This window comes from Octodon degus, unplaced genomic scaffold (genome assembly GCF_000260255.1).
Source record: "Octodon degus isolate 3935 unplaced genomic scaffold, OctDeg1.0 scaffold00101, whole genome shotgun sequence".
Lineage (NCBI taxonomy): Eukaryota > Metazoa > Chordata > Mammalia > Rodentia > Octodontidae > Octodon > Octodon degus.
In genome coordinates this window covers 5,079,630-5,101,876 of record NW_004524677.1, presented here as the reverse complement: position 1 = coordinate 5,101,876, position 22,247 = coordinate 5,079,630, and the positions used below count along the sequence as shown (strand labels likewise).

Sequence of the window (22,247 nt, the reverse complement as noted above, 5' to 3'; positions counted from 1 at the left end):
TTCTTTCTGCTGCAGGCGTTAGAGTTGAACCCTTTGTGTCTCTCTGGCAAGATGTTCTGCTCCTGAATCAGCTGGGTGGGTCTTGCCTCTAGTCTCTTTGCAGGGAGTTCTGCTGAAAGGTTACGTGCTGGGCCTGCACTTTGGGTTGGAAGAGGATCCCCGGGCCCCGGGTTGTCTTATTCACTTGCCAGGCCAGGGTTCTGGGTCTGTTCGTGATCCCGCTCGGACCGGGGTCTTCTCACTCACTCGCCAGGCCTGCGCTCTCTGTAATTTTAAAAAATATTTTTGTTTTTAGTTCTTTAAAGAATGCTGTTGGTATTTTCATTGGGATTGCATTAAATCTATGTCCGTTTTGGTGATGTGACTATTTTCACAATATTGGATCTCCGCCTTCCACTTTCTGGTGTTCTGTCTAGTCTTTCTTGTTCATAGTACTGTATTTTTCACTGTGTAGGTCTTTTGTTTCCTTGGTTATTATCTAGCTAATTAATTTTCTTTGAAACTGGTGTGAATAGCACTGTTTTCTTACACAGTATGTTCATTGTTGTTATATAGAAATGCTGTTGATTTTTGTAGCCTGCTACATTACCGAATTTGGTTTTTAATTCTGAGAGTCTTCTTTGCATGAGATCATGTCATGAATGTGTAAAGATTGCTTGACTTCTTTGTTTTCTATATGTATCCCTTTTATTTCTTTCTCTTGCTAGATATCTCTGTCTAAGTTTTTGGGCATTATATTGGACAGAAGTGAGAGTGGGGCAATGAGTTATATCAATAACATTAAGCTGATATTTTCAGACTTTTATTTTACATATCAATGTGCTATAAAATACCTCAGACTGGGTGTGTTAAAATGCAAAACAACCCATTTTCTCACAGTTCTGGGTCTAGAAGTTCCAGATCAAGTTGTTAGTGGGTTTGGTTTCTTCTGAGGCCTTCTTGCTTTTCCTCCTCGGGTCTTCCTTTGTGTGTATGTTACATGGTATCATTTTGAGTCAGGATTTCCTTTCTTCATAAAGATATCAGTCAGGTTGAATTAGAATTTAGCTGATGAATTTACCCCTTCAAAGGCTTGATCTTCAAGTTTAATCACATTTTAAGGTATTTGGAGAGACATTAGATGCTAACAGCCTTTTAGCAGGTTTTAATGTTGTTATCATTACCTGTTTCTTCATGTATCTACAAAATCTCTCTTAGCTAATCAAATAAATATATTTATCTCAGAAGTCTTTTTTGACTATTTTAAAAACCACGTCAAACTCTATTATGATACTTGATTATCCAATGTCTCAGCACCTTCCTGTGTTTGAAGTACATTTAACTACTTTAAAATCTATCAGGCTTGGCCAAGTGTAGTGGCACACAGTTACAATCCCAGGGGCTGAGGCAGGAGGACTGTTGCGAATTCAAGTCCATTAACTACATGGTGAAACTGTCTCAAAATAGTATGTATTTCAAGTTGTACAAATTTTATCTAAAAAGTATAAGAAATAAGGTGGGTGGCAGGGAGTATGAAGTATAAATGAAATAAGTAATAGAATATTGATGGTTGCTGAAGTGGGGTAGCTTCTGAATGGGTGTTTATTCTCTTTGTGTATGTTGGAAATCTCCCACATAAAAGATGGATTTTTTTTAAATCAGAAGGTTATGAACATATAAACAGCACCTGCATCCTCACCATCAGCTTCATAAAAATCCCGTAGTATGATTCCCTTTTCTTGTGAATCAACTCTTATCCCTTGCTCTCTTTTTCCTACTAACAACTATCTTGAATCCTTCTTCACTGTTAAATAGTTTTCAACAATGTGGTTAATGGTCACTACCACTGGCAAAAGCATTTCCTGACTCAAAACGCTCATGGGTTAAGTGCCCTTGGTATGCCCTTTGACAGCTTTTATTTGTTTACTTGATATCAGTCACTTTCGTAGACTTGAGTTTTCAGAGAACCAGAGGATTATAGACTAATAATACTTGGAAGAATACAAGGGTGCCAGGCAGTCAGTACTATGGATGTTCATAGCAGAGATTATGGTGAGCTACATTTTATGATTCAATTTTATAAATTCTAAGTGAGTTCTATTGAATTTAACTGCAATGCCTAAAATCTGCCAATGCATGACTTTTTTTTTTTCTTTTTTTATTTGGTGGAACCGGGAATTGAACTCAGGCCTTTGTGCTTGCCAGGGAAGCACTTATTCTACTGAGCCATCTCCCCGGCCCTGCATGACTTTTTAATAGTCATGGAAACTTATGTTTTCCTCATATTTTGAAGTAGCTTTAACTCTGATAAATACTGAGACTGTTATTTCATGTCTTAATTTTTTCTTTGAGTACCCCTTGGTTTTGAAAATGCTAAATTTATGCTAGAAGTGTATAATATATTATACTGAGTATGAATCATGTTTGAATTCTAGCATTCATGTGCTTTTGGGTATTCTAAAGGGGCCTTGGGGAATTATGGTAGTTCAGGAGTGATCTTTCTAAGAAACACAACTGAGCACCAGTCATTCTTTTCAACTTTTTTAGTAGCTGCTCATTTCTTGGAATAAAGTCCAAATTATAGAGCAGTACAAATATGGGTCTTCATGAACTGACAGACATTTCTTATTTTGTTGTAATTTCTTTGCATCCTTGTTACATTCTAGCCTTACTTAATTAAAATTTTCTGAATTTACCATGGTATTTGTCCCATCTGTCTTTGTGTATTTGCAATTCACCTAACCTAAAATACATTACCCTTTGTTTAGTCTCAAATGTCTCTTCATGGAGGGTTGAAAAAATCTATCCTAAGCTCAATTAATTAAATCTTTCATACTATTATGTTTAATATTGTTATAAGCTACATTAGAATAATTTTTCAAGTTTCTGTCTTGCTGATGGGCTAGAGTTGTATATTAAAATTTGCAGTATCTTTCAAGCCTGGCTTGCTGTACTTGATTGATCAGTGCTGATTGGATAAATGAACATTTATGCTTTTCATTTTGAGGCTGTTATATGGATTCTTTCTTTAGTTGCTTCATAGAAGATGGCTTTCTATACAGAGTGACCCAATGGGAAAAGAAAGAACAGTCATTAAATAAAGTATGAGTAGCTTCATCTAGGACCAACTTTCTGCAGTTGGGATATGTTATTAAATTACTTAGAGTAGAAAGTTGAATTTCTGAATGATAATGTTTTAGTTGTTAAATGGCATGCGAGAAAACTAAGTTCATATGTCCAAAAGGGGAAAATTGCAAAGAGTCTGTGAGGTTTCTGATGTTTCAGGGGCTAACAAAAGGTTGCTTTATCAGAGCATTAATGAACGAATTGCTTTTTTGGCTGAAACATACTGGTAGCTTTGTCAGTGCAAAGAGTGAAGAGTTCTTATTTCTATTCATGATTATGTTAGAGTAGTGAAGTAAAAGCAGTAAAGCAGTTGACCTTCTCTTGAACAGAAAATAGAAAGTTTTTACAAATAGATAAAAGCATTTAAGGGTTATGGAGAAAAAATAAATTACTACTAAATGTTTAAAAATTAATGGTGTGTGTGTGTGTGTGTGTGTGTGTGTGTGTGAATCTTAACAGTGATCTTCCAGACCCTTTAATTGTTATTAAAATAGTAACGTTAATAAGGTGATTTTGTAGATTGAGGTCATTGTGATTGATAAACCTGAATTAGAATTGGGTACATTTTCAGCTTTCTAAATTATAAATATTAAGAAATGAAATATAAGATTAATAGAGAAGTTGTACTGTCACGAGGATGGCATACCTTTGAAATTACTCTTATTTTTTAAAGATTGTTTGTTTGTTTATTTATTTATTTGGTATAGGGTCTCACTGCATAGATCGGACTTAGGGTGATCCTCCTGTCTCAACCTCCCCAGTGCTGGGATTACAGGCATGTGCCACCAAGCTGGGGCTTGGTCACCGGTTCAGTGAGCCCCAGGGGCGGGGTCGGCACAGCATGCGGAACCAGGGATCAAACCTGGGTCCTTGCACTTGCCAGGCTGGCACTTAGACTACCAAGCTATCTTCACAGCCCCTGAAATTACTCTTTATATTAAGTAAATGAGATGAATTTTACTTATTAGAATCATTTTGGAAGTATTGATTTGATTCTGTTAACTTAAATCAGATTGAAGCAGAGGGAGTCATTGAGTACTTGCTTCTAAATTGAGATTCTTCAAAACAGTAGTTCTAAACAACAGAAAATGTAGAATTAACTGCTATGGAGCTGTAGGAAACTAAGAAGTTAATAGCAGAAATTCATTTTAAATATAAAAATTTCAAGTTTTGAAATTATTTTTTTAAAATTTATTTTATTTATTTATTTATTTATGTGTGTGTGTGTGTGTGTGTGTGTGGCCAGCTCAGCCCACCAGGGGGTGGGGCTGGCTGGCATGTGGTGCTGGGGGATTGAATCGCGGTCCCTGTGATTTGCTAAGCTTGTTCTAAGTAGGTGCTTTAGACCACTGAGCTATCTCACCAGCCCTCAAGTTTTGAAATTCTTAAAAGTATAAAAATACAAGGAAGATTTAAAGATGTTCAGTTAAATAATGGTAGTAACATTTTGCTATCATTATTTCAGGTGCATTTAACAAACTATAGTTGAAGATTACTAATGTCATTCTTCTGCCTCTCTTCTGAGAAGTAATTACTATTCTGAAGACATCCTGAAGTCTTAATATTTTTATGCATACATTTGTATGGGAAGATAAATATTGATTTGATTTTAAAATGTAAATAAATAGCATGACATTTGTTACTGTATACCTGACTTTTTTCGCTTAATGTTCACTTCATTGACATTTTTATGTGTTTAAGCTTTATTTTAATCTCTGTATTGTTTGTTCCATTATTTATGATGTTGAGTGTGATAAAAGCATTGTTTCTCGTGGTAATTATAAAACTTGTTTGGTAATGCCTGGAGATGGATGAATACTGTTTCTCAATAACCTTTCACCCAATGATTTTAATATTCAGTACAGATTTTTGCAAAACTCATTGATTTTATTGATGCTTGAGAAATGATGAATTTCTAGCTCTGTTACTGTGACATGTATTAACTAGCATTTTTCTGCAAGAATTTCTACTATGCTTTCTTCATTATTAATGTAAGCTCTTGGTATTTTTTTTTATCATCATTATGTCAAGATCGATCCTTCTTACTCATTGTTTAAAAGTCTAAATGGTTAAAATTTATCCAGCATGAACTCCTGCTGTCTGTTTTCTATGTCTCTGACATGTCTCACCATTTTGAGAACAGTTAATTACTTTCTGGCTCAACAGAATGTTCCATCCTTACCAAAGTTTTTCTTGCCACAGACCTCCTGTAGGCTGTTGCAGGTATCAGCCTCTTGTGGGCAGTGTACTTTCAAGCCAACGTCACAGGCACAGATGAGTTCTATATTACTGTGTCATTGCTTAGTAGCTCTTTTGATCAGATAGAGCAAGGAAATATTGTATACTTTAAAAAGTTATTAATACTTGTAGTTCCAGTCTCACAGGGCTTCTCTTCCTTCTTTGTTTGCTATTTATATCTCTCTTTCCATATATTGAGGGTCCTAATTACCAATAATATTGGTATAGTAAGCTTATTCATTTGCTTTGCCTATTGTGTATAGGTTATAGTAATTGAATTACACTGGTACTACTGCCTACAGTAAACTCAGTAAGTAAAACAAATTAGGATTTTTGTGCAGTTTTTTTGTTCATAGAATTCTGACTGTACTTTCATTCAACTGTACTATATATTTTTAAAATAATACCATATTTTTGATCATCCCTTGTATATTCCAATCTAGATTTCATTGCACTCCAAGGAAAAGAATAAAAAAAAAGAAAAATGACATACTTGGAGTGCATGTGCAAATTTCATACACTTAGAATCTTGGGTTAAATAATTTGAATTATTTGTGGTGGTGTTATGCTTATTTTTAAGGTTTGTCATCATTTTTCCATTCATTTAGTTGGGCTCTGTATTTTTCTGTGAATAAATCTTGTGTCTTGAGAAAAGCTTGGATTTGAATATTTAATAAATTAAAAATTGTAAATTTATTTTATATGAACAGTATGCTATAAGTGCATTGCTCTGCAGTAGAGTTTCTGTGTGTGTATGTGTGGGGGGGTGCCTTGGCACATTCGTAGTGCTGCTAGTACTTTTTGTTGCTCCCTTCTCCCTATTATGTGTGTAGCTAAGTCCTTGCTAAAAGGTGTACTGTTTTTGTCATGTCTATCGTGTCCTGCCCCCCTTCTACTGTGCACTTAGATTGCAAAAAAGGAGTGTATCTTTGTTTTATTTCTACTCTTTTTTTGTTCTTCTGTTTTCTTTAATGAGACTTGTTTTCTATTTTGTATATTCGATACTTGTAAGAAAAAGTCTTGTATAACACTGAATTAAAACATTGTCTTATTGATATAGAAAGAGTCCAAATAAATAAAAGATGAAAAAGAGAATATATATAATATATATTATATGTATACACACATATATGAAGGAGAGTTTTTTTCATTCTTTGACATAAAGGACTCTATATCTGAAAAGAGAAACGAATTAGAATCCATTAAAATGAAATAACTTCTCTGAGAGGACATTATAACAAGGTCAGACTATATAGTAAAAAATAATTGTAACATAGCAAAGTTTTAATGAATATAATAAAGGACTTCTGCAAAATAAATTAGAAAATGAATTATGAATAAAGACAGGATCTTAGTTTCTTTCTTGTGATCGAGACACAATACCCAATAACCACAACTTGAAGTAGCAGAGGTTCATTTTGGCTCACAGTTTGTAGATGTTTCAGTCCATAGTTGGGTGGTGCCAAGACAACTGCGTGGCAGAGGAGAAGTGGCTCAGGGCATGGTGTCAGGAAGCAGAGAGGGAGAGCTGAGGGGAGGAGTGAGGGAGATAACTTTCCAGGCCACATTCCAATGACCCACCATGCTAAGCAGACATCGCTTCCCTGGGAAAGTGTGTGTGTGTGTATGTTTTGATATTGGGAATCCACTGATGAGTATCACACCCCCATGATCCAGTTACCTCCCCAAAGCTGCACATGAATCTTTTGGAGGACATCTAGATATAAACCATAGCAATTAGGAACCAAAAATTTCTTTTTAAAATTTTTTAATTATTTATTTATTTGTTTGTTTACTTATTTGGTACAGGGTCTTACCATGCAGCTTGAACTTGTAGTGATCCTCCTGTCTCAGCCTCTCCTGCTCTAGGATTCCAGGCATGCACTAGAACGCCTGGCTTCAGGGCCAGCACAGCATGTGGTACTGGGGATTGAACTTGGGTCCTGGCATTTGCCAAGCAGGCTCTTGCTGAGCTATCGCCCCAGCCCCAAAAATTTCATTGTAGGAGAGTAAAGATATAAACGTAGAATCAAAGGAGCCAACCTCCCCCTTAACTGTCAAATTATCAATGTAAGTCCATGAATATATCATCTGTCCTCTGTATTTACCTCTGTGTACCTATCCACCTCTCTTTCTGTCCGTCTGTCCGTCCATCCATCCATCCATCCATCCATCCATCCATCCATCCATCCATCTATCCTGCAATCCACCCACCCACATACCCACTAGATGGGCTTAGAAGCATGAACAGTTTCAGTGATTACACTCAATAGCCATGTCTTGATCTCTAGATAACTTTCTTCACCGAAAGGATCCAAGGCTTCTTGGAAAAATAAATGTCTTAATTCTTGGGAAAACACAGAAATCAAGACAAGGAAATACTTAAAAGAAGCTGATGAGTAACATTAAGAGTATGAATCCAAAGGAATTTATACTATTTAAATCTGAATAACATGAATTATTCAATAAAGAATGATTACAGTTAATCTTGAATTGAAAGAATAATGCTTGGGTGCAGAATGACAAGAAGAAAGAGGAAAAGTCCTCTAGAAAATTGAGAAGCAGTGCTAGATTTAAAAAAAATTATTGTACTGTAAATTCTGAAGAAGCAATCTAAGCGAGAAACACCAAGTTGCCAAAACAGTTGGGTGAAAGAATACCAACCTACCTACATGGTGCTTGCTTAATTTTCATGTCACAAATCACTAACAAAGGGGCAAATGTGTCTTTACAATAGAGATCTGTAGGTTGCCCCTTGAACCAAGTGTCAATTTTACAGTATCATATACAATGTTGTAATTCGTTCCTTTTCTTGAAAGATAATATGAAATAGTCTTTGAAGTATTTTTTCCTGTTATCAAATTTCTTTTCCTGTTTCCAGAAATTATAGAGTTGTTAAATCATACTTTGAAAAACTATAAGACAAACCAACTATATGTGGGACAGTATATAAGAAAACTTTCCAGGAGCACCAAATATGTCACTGTTTTAAGAACAAGGATGTGGAACTGTTTTAGGATGGGAGAGAGCAAAAGATGTTAAATCAAAGTAGCACATAAATTCTGATTTGCTCTTGGATTTATGACCCTATTCCTAAGGCTAAAAACAGATATCACAGGGACAGTTGAGAAAAGTTGAATACATTACCAGTTAAAATACTGGTTAGGGCCAGCCAGATAGCTCAGTGGATTAAAGCACCTGCTTAGGCAGCTGCTGGGGCGGGGTTCTATTCTCAGCCTGCTGTGCTGGCCCCGTCCCTGGGACTCCCTGAGAGGGTGATTGAGACTGGGCATGGTGAGACGCGTGCCTATAATCCCAGCTTTTGGGAAACTGAAAAACAGGAAGGATCACTACAAGTCCGATCTGTGTAGTGAGATCCTGTAGACCTGGTACTAAATACATAAAAAACAAAACAAAACAAAAACCACCACCAACAACAACAACCCCACCCCTCAAACTAACAGGTTAAAGGTCTGAGGATATAGTTCAGTGGCATGGGTGCCTGCCTGTTAAGCACAAGTTCCTGAGTTCAATCCCTGGTACAAAAAAAAAAAAAAAAGATTAAAAATTCATAGTGGGTTATATCTTGTTTTTGTTTTTGTTTTATTTTTTTGAACCAGTTGTTTTTCCAGTGTATTATGTTTTAAATGAGATTTTAAAGGTATATTTTACTACTTAATACCTATATTCTGATAATGTATATATAAGTATATTACTTATACTTAATATAATAATATTAATATACTTATATATAAGTATATTTTTGTCACTTACATCTCTAAATGGCTAGTGTAGGTTCATATACGCTCACATTATGTATAATTATCTTAAAGATAAGTTGCTTAGAAAGGCTTCCACTACCACCCCATCACATTCTGCTTTAATAGCTATGTAATCAGATTTAGTGCTTTTTTGTTTATTGTTTATGAAATTACTGCTTTTAAATCTTACCATAGACTTTAATTTGAGAATAGTAGGAACCAGGTTAATTTCATTAAAACAAGATTGTTTTCTCAGTATTCTGTGGTTTTTTTTTTCCAGAACCGGGCAGTATTCTGTTTCTTTAATATTTTTCCACTTTAAACTTAGCCACAACAATATTTAAACAGCATAGTTAAAAAAAAAAAAAGAGTTAAGGACTTGAACAGATACATCTACAAAGATACAAAGTTGTTAATAAATACACAAGATGCCAAACACTTTCAGTCTTTAAGGAAATACAGATCAAAACCACAATGAGATACTACTTGACTGGTACAAAAAACATGGAAAATAACAAGTGTTAGTGAGTATGTGGAAAAAATGGGAACTTTCATGTATTGCAGATGGGCATATAAAAAGATTTCGCTGCTGTGGCAAACAGTCTGCCAGTTTGTTGAATATAGAGTCACCATATCATCCGGCAGTTCCATTTGTATATGTGTCCCCAAAAGAAGTGAAAGAAAGAACTCAGACAGGTGACAAATACACCCGTGGTCGTCAAAGCATTAATCACAATAATTAAAAAGTGGATATATGTATGAACCAATGAATGATCAACTGATTGTTTTCCTTCTCTGCTCCATAGTGCCAGTTCCTTTTGTTGTTGTTGTTTTTTTTGTGGAACGGGGGATTGAACTCAGACCCTTGCGCTTGCCAGGGAAGTGCTTATTCTACTGAGCCATCTCCCTGGCCCATGAAGAAATGAATGAATAAACAAATGTGGTATGTCCATAGAATGGGTTATTCTTCAGCTGTAAGAATGGAATTTTGTACTTCCAACATAAATGAACCTTGAAAATACTGTGCAATAAGTGAAATAAACAAGAGAGGAAAGAACCAATATTGTGTGACTCTACTTATATGAGGAACAGTAGATGAATTCTAAAGCTAGAGAGGATAATAGAAGGAAGTGAGGATTTATTGCCGAATAGATAAAGAATTTTTTTGGAATGTTGAAAAGTACTAGTTGAAAACATGCAAACTTTTGGTTGTACAACATTGTGGATATACTCAATGCCACTGAATTGAACATGTAAACAATTGTTATAGTAGAAAATTCTCAAATATATTTTATTGTAATCAAATCACAAAATGTTTTAAAAAGTACTATTTTTGATGTTATTTTTTGTGAGTAATTTTCCCAAAATAATGGTAAGATTGTCATTGTTTTCTTGCTCTCTTTGAATAGGTACTAAAATCTTATATATTTAGGAATATAGCTATATAAATGAAAAAAGATTAACAAAACAATAGTAGGAAAGAATTTTGATCTGGTACTTTGGGATAGTAGAGGAAAGTTTTATGTAATTGTCCTGTTTACCATAAATTACAGTGTATCAACTATTTAAATTTGTAGATTGAAAACAAAGCAACTTTGTCCTTTTGGCCCTGCAGAAACAAATCAAATTTGAAAAGGTTGCATGTTTTCTGACTGTTGGGCATAGAAAAAGAACAGATCAACAAGATAGGTAATATGACACAGTGGGTGTTTATTGACCTGATTAAATTAATAACACCTGAAGAAGTAAAAATGTAGATGAGTAAAACAGTAATACTGGGATGACTTTGAAAAATTCAAATTATAAATAGGTAGTAATTGGATATTTGTGGGTTTGGGGCCTAATTTTCTTTAACTTTATTTTTTTAAACCTTTATTATGCCGTTTTGTACATTTCTACTATATACTGTTTAATTCATTCTATAGTTACATTGACACATTTTTATTGTTTGGCCTGTAAGATCTCCAAATGTATATTTTATTTTATTTTATTTTATTTTATTTTATTTTATTTTATTTTATTTTATTTACCTTTTTGTGACAACTCTTATTTGGAATGAAGAGTTCCATTGTCCAGAACTGTGAACAGTCTGGAATTTATTTTAATTTATTTTATTTCTTTTTTAGGAGGGGGATAGGTACCAGGAATTGAGCTCAGGACCTCTTGCTTGCCAGGCAGGTGCTTGTGCCACTAAGCTACATCCCTGTTTCCTAGGCTGGGATTTTACTTGTGCTTGCAAATTAACAAATTATTGACTCATATGGATGCTGATGGAAGACATGAGACCCCTGAGTTGGAGTTGAAGGATAATTATTACAGCAAGTAATAGCAGTGGTTAGTGTACATATTTAAGTGTTTTGTGGTCCGTTTCCAATCCTCAGCGCCCGTATAGTAGTGTGAGGAGGGCTAGGAGATACTTGTATGTACATAGCTCATTACCTTACTGGAGAAGAAGCCTCAGTTTAGAGAACCCGACCAGTCTGGAGAAGGAGCCTCAGTTTAGAGAAGCTGAACAGTTTATAATAGATAACACCTGCCTTTCCTGTGGAGAGAGAAACTGTCTTTTCTCTTAAGGCCATTTCTATAAAAATAACTTAAAAAAGATAGTGCTGTACCCAGCACTTGGAGTATCTTAGTCCCCAAAGGTGCAGAAACAGGGGGTTCTATAGGGAATTTTCTCGATATAGCATTTTCTACACATTTTTATACTGTCTTGTCTTCCTGCAATTTTTCCTGTGTCACTCTGGCTTATTTGACAGGAAATAGTGACTTGGCTATTCCGATAGGCTTGCCAGCTTTTTAAATCCGATTATTCATTTTCTTATTGTTGAGTTTCGGAGTAGTTACTTGATTCTGGATAAAATACTTTGTCAGATAAGTGATTTGCAATTTTTTTTTTTTTTAATTTGTGACCTGTATTTTTGTCTGCCCTCTTCAAGGCCTTTGCACTAAGCTGACACCCCCATTTTTCAGAAAGGATTTAAATTGCCACATTCTTAGGTATCTTTTACAAAACAAAAGTTTCTAATTTTGATGAAGCTATCAAGTTTTCTGCTTAAGAATTGTGTTTTAAAACTCTTTGCCTCCTTGAAAGGTATAGATTCTTTTCCTTTATTTTCTTTTAGATATTTTTTTGTTTTATGTTTTACACTTTTGTGATCTATCTTGTACGTTATGAGGTAGAGTTCAGGGTCATTGTTTTGGGTTAAAGAGATCAAGTTTTGGGGGCCTGCCCCTTAGCTCAGTTCTTTAAGTGACTGCTTCAACAAAGCTGTCAGGCTCAGGTTGCTGTGGTTCGAGCCCTACAACTGAAGCCAGGCAAACCTGCCCCGAAGGCATTTGGAGCCAAAAAAAAAAAAAAAGAGATCAAGTTTTAATACTGTTTGTTGAAGAGGCTGTCTTTGTTGAATAGCCTTTGTATCTTCATTGAAATTCAAAAATTTTTCTTGTAACAGTAACTATTTCTGGATTTAAACTGTTTATTAATCTGTGTCTATCCTCTTGCTTAATATAATGTTATTGTAAATAATATAGCTCTGTAGTAATTATTGAAGTTAGTATTACTTCTCTGAATTTTTTTCTCTTAAATTGTTCTGGCTATTTAGCCCCTTTGCATTTTCATATACATTTAAGAACCGTCTGTTGGTAACTACAAATAATTTGGTCCTTTATTATTACAGATTCCCTATCCATACATTTAATCAACCATAGATAAAAAGTTAGATGTATGTTTGTATTGAACGTGTACAGATTTTTTCTTGTGTCATTATTCCCTAAACGGTAATATAACAACATGGCATTTACATTGTATTGGATTCTAAAAGTAATTGAGAACTGATTTACAGAATGTTAAAATACTGTACCGTTTTATGTAAGATACTTAAGTATCAGTGAATTTTGTCATCCATAACGATTCCTGAAAACCAACCATTCTGCCAAAAATTACTATATTTTGCTGAGATTTTTGATTGGGATTACATTGAAGGTTCATATCAATATGATAATCAACATTTAAACAATATTGATCCTTAAATTCATGATGTGTTCTCTATTTTTAGGTCTTTGATACTTTCATCAGTTTAATAGCTATTAGCTTATATATTCTGTACATATTTTATAGATGTATAACTTTATTTTGATACTATTTTTAAATACTACTGCTTTTAAAAATTTTGATGTATTATTAACTCAGTATATAAAAATTCAACTGATTTTTATATATTGACCTTTTAGCCCATGAGTTGTTATAATTATGTAGTAGTTGTAGGAACTCTTTTGTAAGTACCTTAGAGTTTACTATGTAGAAAATCATGATTTTGATTAAAGACTCTAATTTCTTTGTTTATAATTTGAATGACTTTTACCAGTTATCTTTCTTAATTGCATGTACAGTGTTAGTACTTTCTAGTACTATACTGGATGTAATTCATGAGAAAAAACACATTATTGTTTTACTGTAAAAAAGAAATAATTGAATAATAAAGATTATAGATAAGCTCTACCAATTTGAACCCTCGTTAATGTTTTCTTCTCATCTACCACTAGCCTCCATCTTAAACCTCCCCCTTAGGGTTTAAGACTAAGCTATCCCCCACTCTCCCCAACCCACTCACCTACCTCATTGCACATGCTTTGTTTTTTGGTGGAACTAGGGATTGAACTCAGGCCCCTCCGCTTGCCAGGGAAGCACTTATACCACTGAGCCATCTCCCCGGCCCCTTGCTCTACCAATTTGAGAAGAATTCCTCTACAGCTTTGTCAGCAACATGGTCAATGTTATTTAAATTACTTATATGGGGGCCTGCTGATTAGCCCAAGTGTTTAAGTGCCTGCTTGTCCAAATGCAGTCAAGCACAGGATAGTTTGGTTGGATCCCCAGCTCCTCAGGCCTTACCAAACTCGCCCTTAGGGCAACCTGAGCCAGGCCACCCCCCAAAAAAAAAAAGTTCCATTAAATTATTTTTATTTCACATTGTGTCATAGCAACATCTCAAGATAAAGCAGAGATACAAAATTTGATAGAACCTTAATATGCCTAATATCTGTCCTATTGATTCTATAGAAAACTGTTTAGTATAATATCAGCTTTTTGGTCTTTCCTCACTTTATCAGTAAATGCAATTTTTATAAGCTTATTTAGATATCCTTTTCCTGGTTAAGGAAATTATCTTTTATTCATACTTTGTTGAACCTTTTTTTTTTTTTTTGCAGTACTGGCAATTGAGCTCAGGACCCTGAGCTTGCCGGGCAAGTGCTTATTCTACTGAGCTATCTCCCTGGCCCTGAAGCTTCTTTTAAAAAAAATTAGAAATTAATGTGGTTCCGTCCAATGCCTCTTCTTCAGCTACTGCAATATGGTTTTTCTTGTTCGTTAGTATGATTTATCACATTGTTTGATTTTCAAATATTGAACCAGTTATATATTCCTGTGATAAACCAAACTTGGTTGTGAGGTACTACTAATTTTCTCAGTGGTTGGATTGGTTTTGCTTATATTTTGTTGATGATTTTTGTGTATGTTTGTAATGGATGTTGTTTGCTGTTTTCTTATAGTATCATTATCTTCGATATTTTGAGTTGAGAAATATTCTTTTTCTGCAAGAGATGTTTAATTGGAGTTATTTTTCCTAATGTTTTATAGCATTTGCTAAGAAATCACCAGAACATATTTTCTTTTTTAGAATGTTTTTAACAAACAGATTTGTTCTCCTTGATATATGTAAGAAAATGTAACATAGCCTACTATTCCACAGTAAACTTTTTACATAAGTACAAATGCATGCTATAAAGTGCTAAGTAGCGTAGTATAGTAACATAGTTACTGTCTTCATCAAGTAATATGTACTGTAATTATTAATCTGTGTTATGCTTTTATGGACTGGCTCGCCAGTAGCATTGTTTCTCCTGGCACCGCAGACGTGTATACGTTCTGTCAGGCCTGCCATTCCTAGGAGCTAGGAACTTTTCTGCTCCAATACCATCTGTTTTGACCACTTCCTTCTATATGCTATGTGCTGTTGACCAAAACATCAGTAGAGCAAGCGTGATTGTACTTGGTTCTGTGTAGGGCTGCTTTTTACTGAATACATTATTTCAAATAAATCCTATGGACATTTGTTTCTCCCATTTGTTAAAAGTGTATTGATATACATGATTGTGTGGAATTTTTTTTTTTTCTGTAAAGTTAATTTGAATATGGCAATCTTACAGATTATAAGAGATACTATGGCTCCTAATTTGTTTTTTTCTTTTTTTTTCAAAGTCTATTAGTTGCAGATAACAAAGTTGCTAACAGTTCATGTTTCTAGATAAAGTTCATTCTTTTGGGAAATGGAATTAAAATTCATGCAGTGGTTATATTTCAGTACAATAATTGACTTAACTGAGACTTATGTCGGTTTAAGGAATAGGATAGTAGAGAAAATGTAAGTCAAAAGCATCAGAAGAATTCCTTTTGAAAAACTGGAAATAAGAACTGAAGAATTTAGAAACATTGTTAAGGTTTGTGGAAATGTCAAAAAACAGGGGCCAGGGATATAGCTCAGTGGCATAAATGCTTATCTGACAAGTACAAGGTTCTGAGTTTAATTTCTAGTACTGCCAAATAAATTAAAAAAAAAAAAAAACCATGAGGGGAATAACTGTGTAGAAATACAGATAAGTTGTATTGAGACTTCTTGTACTGTTTTGACAACCAGAACAAATGAGAGGTTTTGCAAGTATCACGAATTTTCTTTGTAATTTGCCTGTAGTGTCTGTGAGGATGCCCTCATAGACGGAGGGAGATTCTTTAACATCGAGGAACTGTGTAAGTGTTTCTTCACAGATTTGTGAAGATCAGGCCAGGTGCTTGAGAGTAAATACTGGATTCTGTGCCTTCTTTGTTAGAGAAATAGAAATGCAACATGAGATATTTTAAGTGAAAATTTGTATTTTTTATTAAAAATTGTTATGGCATGAGCTGTTTTGTTTTTGTTTTTGTTCCTGGGAGACTGATCTTGGGGTCTTCATAACCAGTTAGATCCCGATCTCTTTTTACAGTTTTAATGTGAGTGGATCTCGAGACAGTTTTTCTCTTGCTTCAGCCTACCAGAATACTAGCATTGCACCAGAAGCAGTAACTGGCAGGCAGTGGTGTATACAGCATGGATACGCGGGTGGGATGGAGCTCCTGGGTGTTCAGTTTTATTGTTGCTACTTAGTGTCATGTAACTTAAAACTTAGGAGATATTTCTGGAATTTTTCATTTAATATATTTAAGACTGTCAGAGTCAACTGTAGGTAACTGAAACTTTAAGAGTATCACTGAAGGGCTGGGGGGACCTCTGTATTTAGAACTCATTAACTAACAGAATCCCTGAGTTCTTGTATTTTTTATCCGTCTAGCTTCAAAATTAGAAATGAAAGCAACAAGAATAACAGTATAAAAAATGAACTATGAGCCTTTAAAGATATTCAGATAAATAAATTCTGTTGGTTTATTGTGAAACTTAATTAACTCATTAAAAACTATACCTTTATGGGGTACATTGAGATACCGTATAATGTAAATATTGTATAATGTTTGAATCAGGATAATCATATCTACCTCTTGAAACATTTATCATTTCTTTTTGATGTAGATATTCAAAATCCTTTTTTCTAGCTTTATTAAGAAATAGTTATTACCGCTTTTATAGTTGCCTTACTATGCAATAGAACACCAGAACTTATTTTTCCTTTTACTGTAACTTAGAACCTTTAAAAATTTTAGGTTATTAAGTGCCAGTATTTATATGGTTATCTTTTGTGAGTGATCATCATTAGATTTATTACTGAGCATTAAGGTACCATCCCTAAATTCATCACAGTTCTTTTGCTTTCAAATTGGTTTGCTTGCATCCTTAGAATCTTCTTTGGGGTCTTTAGGATTGCTACAAATCAGTGTTAGATAAGTGACGTTAGTAAACCCACAGATGGTTCTGTGGGCTGTTTTTATTTGGGATGGGATCTGTTGTCTGGAGTTAATTTGGCCATTATTTTCTCTTGGCTTTAAAGTTGACCCTAAACTATGCCCTAAGATCCTAATCCTTCTACTGGGTTTTTCTTTGTTTTAGAAATTAGACTTTACATACAGAAAATTGATCTTTAATAATAAGAATGTAACAAGCTTGTCATAAAGAAGGTGTTTGTATCCTTTTTGTCCTAGAGTGCCTGCTAAATTAACACTTTTGTTCATAACAAAGGAAGCCCTTATGACTTTAAATTTTTAAATGTTACTTATTGATTGATCCAGTGATTGCACTGGGCTAAGGAGCCCTGAGCTGTTTGTAGCCCCAACCCCTTTTTATTTTTGAGGTAACTTGCTAAGTTACCTGGCTAAGCTACATACCTGGGATGATAGGCATGTTCATCCTCCTCAGCAGAGGAGGTGGATCTTAAAGGAGCAGGCTCCTCCTTGAAAGGGATACACGGTGAGTTTGCCGTATAGGCTGGATGTGCAGAATAAGACCCTATGTCAAACAAAGCAGAACAACACAAAAAAAATACATTTTATGGAAGTGTTTATGTACCGTCTACCTCTCTGTACCCTGTTTGGATGGTTAGTGATTTTCCAAGGAGAAACCTCATAATTCCTGCTGATTCAAGTTAGGAAAAGCAATCTGTGACATGTTGAAATCTTATAGTTGGTACAACATAAAACTCAGGAAAATTCCCCTGTTCTTTTGGTAGGTTTTCCTAAATGCTGTTTCTCCCTTGAGAGGAATATTGCTGATGAGAAACTTAAATTCCTCAACCCTGGTATCCCCCTTATATTTTGTTTACAGCTCACAACAACTATAACAACAACAAAACAGCATCTCAAGAAAATAGGTTGTGATTAATAAGGCAGGAATTCTTACTCAGGTCTATTAAGGTGATCAGATCTAATCAAATAATGATGTTTAATTTAGAGAAAAGTAGGTTAGTGAAAGAAAAACAGCAAGTAGGTAAATATGATGTAAAAATATTTTAAAAGAAATAGAACTGTGTTTATATTTTCATCAAACAAGGGTGCCATTTAAGTATTAACAAAATTAGGTATATAAGAACATTTATTTGCAAGGCTTTTTTTCAGCATGTTCAAGGAGTTTTCTTTAATAGGTACTAATTTTAAATACTTAAGATTTTCTGAAAACTAAGGCCAAGAAGTTTGCTTAACAGTTTTTTATGAATGCCTCACTTGAGCATCTGGTTTGAGATCATTGTTCAGATTTGCTAATAATGTTTTTACAATATGCATGCAAAATTGCTGATTTGTATATTTACTTGCGCCTGATTAGGACAGACTGTAACAGAATTTTATAAAACAGTTTTCTTTACCATTATAGATGGCACAACTTCAAGTGAAATGATCTGAAATGTGTCTGAAATTGAACAGATTTTGAATTTTTGTGTTTGAGTTGAGTGCTCACGTAGTGAAGTCTCTGCAAATATCCCAATTATCTGAGAGATCTTTGAATTGTGAATCCCTTGTAGTACCTTCCATTTCAGATAAGGGATCCCTAACCAGTGAGCAAGGATTATGAGGAATCCCTGTGATAAAATTTAGAGTTACATTGAAACTTCTCTTAAATTTACCAGTACAGAATGAATGGTCATATTTAAATTACCTGTATATAGTCAATAGAAATCTATTAGAATTTTGTATTTATATAATTAGGAGATTTCAGATTTTTAAAATTAACCAGTTACTTATTGTATAATATATAATATTAGAATTATATTCATATTGTTAGGAGAGCAGATTTTTCAAATTAATCAGTTATTTATTAGTATCATGACCTAAAGTTATTTTATTGAGAAGTAGTTTTTGATTTTCTAATAAAATAAATTTAAATAAATTGAATTTTACATACAGAAAAGTAAAAACTCTTCTATGTTATACTTTTACAAAGTGAATACACCTTCACACCTTTTTGACCCCAACCTAGATCAAGATATCAGCTCCTCAGAAGCCTCCTTGTATGCTGTCCCAGTCAATAATGCCTTCACAAGAAAGGTAAACTACTCTTCTGACTTAATAACCAGCAATAAGTTTGGTTTGTTGTTAAGTTTTATAGAAATATGTAGTATAGTATGTGCGTTTTTGTCTTGACTTTTTTTTTTTTTGACACACCATTGAATTTTTGAGATTTGTCATTTTGTTTGTGCTATTGGTTTTTGAAAATTTTCTTTTGTAGATTAGGATTTCATGTACGAGTATACTCTCGTTTTTTCTTTCTGCTTATTGATGTTTAGATTATGAATCACGTGGGGCTTTTAACCAGTAATGATATGGTAATTCTTGTCCATACCTTTTTGTGTGCACACATGTGTGTTTCTGTGGAGGTTATGTCTGGGGGTGTGCTGCTTGGTAATCATCAGAGTGTGCTTTCAGGTAGACATGCCCAGGTTTTCCTACTCTTCATAGCATTTTATATTTACAGTGCATGGGGTTGCCAGTTACTGTGCATTCTGCTTGTATGTACTTGGTACTCTCTGGTTTTTAGGTAAAAATTTGTTGTTCTGGTGGTTGTAGTATCTCATTGTGGTATTTTCTTGATGGATAGTGATGTTGAGTGCCTTTTCTAGTGATCTCTTAAAAAGTTTTCATTCTTAAGCTGTCTTGAAAATTGGGCTTTTTCTTGGAGATTTGAAATATTTTTGTTGTTTGAAATATTTTGGGTATAAGTCCTTTGTTGTACATGTGTATTGCTAAGTTTTTTTATCCTACTTTGTTGCTAGTATTTTCACATTTAACAAAATACTTAATCATAAGAAAATCCAATTTGTTTTGTTTTTCTGTGTCCTTTTTATAAAATAAACTTCAAAAAGTTGAAGTTTACATACAGAAAAATACTATACAGATTAACTTTATTATGTTAATGTGCTCTTACAATATGAAGACAAAGTCAAATTTGTTTGATTCAGAAGTTTTGGTAGTATTTTGTTGTCATCATATAAAAGTTTTATTTTTTAAAAATTTTATGTGTAGTTCTCAAATATATATTTCTTTCCCTCTTTGCCATGACCTGCAATGGATATTAATTTGATTGATTTTGATTTTGGCAGAAATAGTCATACAAAATCTTTGGTTTGGTTTACTCAAAAGAAAACATTATTATTTTAATATGTGGTATTAAAATTTCTAGTATGGTAACATTTTCAGCTAATTCAAATGCATAGTTATTTTGGTGGTTATTTGAAACGAATTTTTAAACAGCTTTATTTCACAAATCTAGGAGAGGGAGATTTCTTTGTTTTTCATAATGTGTTATGTTCTCCCTTACTTACTGTTTTGGTTTTGAGACATCATAATGCTGGCTTAAAAACATGGAGTTGGGTAGTTCCTTGCAGCTACAGTAAGCACTGTAAGGCATAAAGTGATTTGAAAATAGCATATTTCTATTCAAGTCTGCAGTGAGGCTAGCTTTGTACTCTGGATTTAGAATGCTGTACTTAAACAATCCTCATATAAAACAGAATTCTTAGGTGGATTTTACAGAGTAGATGTAACTTTAAACTTGAAAAACTATTTCTTATTTTTATTTTTTTATTATTTAGGGAGTCTCAGTCATCAGCAAGATTTTTAAAAGGCTATCTAAGTAGTTGGTAAGTACATGATTTCCACATTAAGTACTTTGCATGCTACTTGAATTTAAATATGCTGTATGAATGACACAATTGTATTAAGTGTAAATTACAGGTATAAATTATATTGCATTTAATTTTGCTTAGATACAGATTCAGTTTTTCTCCTTGTACATGTTCTGATGTCTTTGAATCTTTTCTACACATTTGGTCCAGAATATTCTTTGGCTGTGTAGCCCTGAGTTCAGAGGAAGTATTAGATTTGGTGGTTAGGAATGGTAAAACTTTATGGATGAGCTAGATTTCTTCTACCTGAGTTTTTGCAGTAGTTCTGTATTCATTGCCAAAGCATATGTAAATTCCTTTTTTTTTTTTTTTTTTTTTTTGTTATCTTTTGCTAGATTCCTCCTCATCTTCGGCACTGTCTGCTACAACATGCCAGCAATTATTCTGTCAGGCTCTGGGCTCTTTTCTATCTAGATTACCTTAATGTCTTTGTTTAAAGATTAAAATATGAAAAGTTTTATAGATATCTATAGTTAAGATACATACATGCATTAGACTTATACATGCATTAGATAAAGTTTTTACTGGTTTATTTTTGCATAAATATAGGTGACAATCTCAGAATGTGTATTACTTCAACTGTATACTGTTTTAGATTTATATGTTGTAGTGATTTTACAGTTATAACAGTGCTTTGTTAAGCATGATGGTGTGTGTGTATGTGTGTGTGTTTGAGATAGAATTTCACTATGCAGTTCAGGCTGGCATTCAACTCACTTTGTAGCCCAGGCTGGCCTTGAACTCGTAGCAGTCTTTCTGCCTCAGCCCTAAGTGCTGGGATAAGTGTGTGGCACCAAGTATGACAGATTTTAAAGTGATTAAATATACTTCAAAAACGGGAAATTGCTGGGAGGTTGGATAATCGAGTGTCATATTAGAGTTTGTGATGGTTTTTAATGTAGTCAAAAAGATTTCGGAGATAAATATATTTATTTGATTAAAGGAGATTTTGTAAGATATATGAAGAAATTATAATGATATGCACTTATTTCTTGAGCATACCTTTTTTTTAACAAAAGATGTTTTTGGTACACAGTACAGGGTCTCACTATGCAGCTCTGACTTGTAGGGATCCTTCTGTCTCAGCCTTCAGTACTGGGATCACAAGCATGAGCCACCATACCTGGTCTTGGTGGCCAGCTCAGCCTGCCTGGGGCTGGGGCTGGCGTAGCATGTGGTGCCCCTAGTCCCTGCACTTGCCTAAGCAGGCGCTTAGTCTGCTGAGCTATCTTACTGTCTCTGGCATACCTTTTTAATGAGTTTGAAACAAATATTCAAAGATATGTCTAAGATTATAGTAATCATAGTTGAGATTTACATATTCAGAAATTATACTAATCTGTTTACTGTATACTTATAATAAATGTAATATTTTAAGGAGGAAATGATGTTTGCAAAGGTCTTAAACATTTCTACTACATTCAAATGTGGTAACTTATTTCTAGGTATGTAGTGAGTTGAAAAGAGTAGTTTACTATCATTTTT

General features: G+C 34.0%; 1 protein-coding gene across 8 annotated transcripts in view; it reads left to right on the top strand.

Annotated features, from left to right (window-relative positions):
- The window catches only part of Fbxw7 (F-box and WD repeat domain containing 7), a 179,937-nt gene that overhangs the window by 34,892 nt on the left and 122,798 nt on the right, over window positions 1-22,247 (top strand). For 5 of the 8 annotated variants that reach the window (XM_023723664.1, XM_023723661.1, XM_023723663.1 and 2 more), the window contains exons 2-3: window positions 19,058-19,125; window positions 20,670-20,717. The exons of 1 other annotated variant lie outside the window; for it this stretch is intronic. The gene's annotated coding sequence lies outside the window, so the exon portion shown is untranslated. The remainder of the gene's footprint in view (window positions 1-19,057; window positions 19,126-20,669; window positions 20,718-22,247) is intronic. 2 more of the 8 variants (XM_023723665.1, XM_023723662.1) reach the window with 1 other exon arrangement.